We start from the raw sequence: 2,496 nt of genomic DNA, 5'->3' as shown, positions 1-2,496 counted from the left end.
AATTTTATAGTCCAACTCTCACATCCATACATGGCCAAGAAAAAACCATAGTCGTGATGAGACGGACCTCTCTTCACAAAGTAATGTCTATGCTTTTCAATATGTGTCTAGGTTGGTCATAACGTTCCTTCCAAGAAGTAAGCATCTTTTAATTTCATGGCTGCAGTCTCCATCTGCAGTGTTTTTGGAGCCAAGAAAAATAAAGTCTGACAATGTTTCCACTGTTTCCCCACCTATTTCCCATGAAGTGATGGGACCAGATGCCATGATCTTAGTTTCCTAAATGTTGAGCTTTCAGCCAACTTTTTCATACTCCTCTTTCACTTTCATCAAGAGGCTCTTTAGTTCTTCTTCACTTTCTGCCATAAGGGTGGTGTCATCTGCATATCTGAGGTTATTGATATTTCTCCTGGCAAACTTGATTCCAGCTTGTGCTTCCTCCAGCCCCACATTTCTCATAATGTATTCTGCAGTACTTGGATGCAATCTCAAAAACAACTGTTCATTTCCAAGGCAAACCATTCAGTATCACATTAATCCAAGTCTATGCCCTGACCAGTATTGTTGAAGAAGCTGAACGGTTCCATGTACCTACAAGAACTTCTAGAACTAATACCCAAAAAAGATGTCCTTTTCATTATAGGGTACTGGAACACAAAAGTAGAAAGTAACACTTGGAGTAACAGGCAAATTTGGCGTTGGAGTACAGAATGAAGCAGAGCAAAGGCTAAAAGAGTTTTGCCAAGAGAATGCACTGCTCCTAGCAAACACCCTCTTCCAACAACACGAGAGAAGACTCTACACATGGACATCACCAGATGGTCAACACCGAAATCAGATTGATTATATTCTTTGCAGCCAAAGATGGAGAAGCTCTATACAGTCAGCAAAAACAATACCAGAAGCTGACTGTGGCTTAGATCATGAACTTCTTATTGACAAATTCAAACTTGAAGAAAGTAGGGAAAATCACTAGACCATTCAGGTATGACCTAAATCAAAGCCCTTACAATTATACAGTCTAAGTGAGAAATAGATTTAAGGGACTAGATCTGATAGGCAGAGTGCCTGATGAACTATACATAGAGGTTCGTGACACTGTACAGGAAAAAGGGATCAAGAACATCCCCAAGAAAAAGAAATGCAAAAAAGCAAAATGGCTGTCTGAGGAGGCCTTACAAATAGCTGTGAAAAGAAGAGAAGAGAAAACCAAAGGAGAAAAGGAAAGATATACCCATTTGAATGCACAGTTCCAAAGAAGAGCAAGGAGAGATAAGAAAGCCTTCCTCAGTTATGAATGCAAAGAAATAGAGGAAAACAATAAAAGGGGAAAGACTAGAGATCTCTTCAAGAAAGTTAGAGATACCAAGGGAACATTTCATGTAAAGATTGGCTCAATAAAGGACATAAATGGTATGGACCTAAAAGAAGCAGAAGATATTAAGAAAAGGTGGCAAGAATACACAGAAGAACTGTACCAAAAATAACTTCATGACCCAGATAATCACCATGGTATGATCACTCATCTAGAGCCAAACATCATGGAATCTAAAGTCAAGTGAGCCTTAAGAAGCATCACTATGAACAAAGGTAGTGGAGGTGATGGAATTCCAGTTGAGCTATTTCAAATCCTGGAAGATGATGCTGTGAAAGTGCTGCACTCAATATCCCAGCAAATTTGGAAAACTCAGCAGTGGCCACAGGACTGGAAATGGTCAGTTTTCATTCCAATCCCTAAGAAATGCAACACCAAAGTGCCGAGGACCAGCCCCGGCTGATCCAGGGTATTCGAAGGGGAGACGGCGTCGGCGACCTATTCAAATGGTAATTAGAGATATAAAGAGTAATAGAATGAGGATAGCTCAGTAGGAAAATTCAGTGGAGAAAAGAGGCTGAGTAGCTTGGTTTACGTGGAAAATCAATATAACCCGTGACACCAGGTTAGCTCTGACCACGGAGGCCGCAGGCGCCCTCTCAAATAGCGGAAGGTGCCCCACCTTAGACACCTTCTCGAGTGGGTCTTAGAAGCCCAGGCAAATAAGTGGTCGCAGAGGATATCCACGCTCCAGATGGAGACTTCAGCCGGAAGTTAAAGGAAAGAATGACATGGGGAGACCAAGCATTGGTGAGCAAGGCCCCTAGCTTTATTTTTAACAGGGGCTTTTATACCCTAAGTTACACATAGAGGATAATAGGGGATGCAAAGTCAGCAGTTTTTGATTCTTATCAAAAACCAGGGTTTCTATCCTGCAAATTTATCGTATACAAATGGTTTAGGTGATTTACATCATCTTCTGGCCAGAAGGCCTACTAACATTTTATGACTCTTGACAAGGACTTGTCAACAAAGACTTATTTTCTCTAAGAGTAATTATTTTAAGGTTTGGCGCCATCTTCCAAAGATAAAATTGCATTCCTATAGGGCGGATGTGTAATGGGTTTACAACAAAGGAAAGAATTTATTACCTTAAGGGTCTAAAGTTACTAACACCAAGG

Source organism: Bison bison, unplaced genomic scaffold, assembly GCF_000754665.1.
Source record: "Bison bison bison isolate TAMUID 2011002044 unplaced genomic scaffold, Bison_UMD1.0 scf7180017863958, whole genome shotgun sequence".
Classification (NCBI taxonomy): domain Eukaryota; kingdom Metazoa; phylum Chordata; class Mammalia; order Artiodactyla; family Bovidae; genus Bison; species Bison bison.
The sequence above is the reverse complement of the archived record's forward strand: the minus strand, read 5'-3'. Positions refer to the sequence as shown.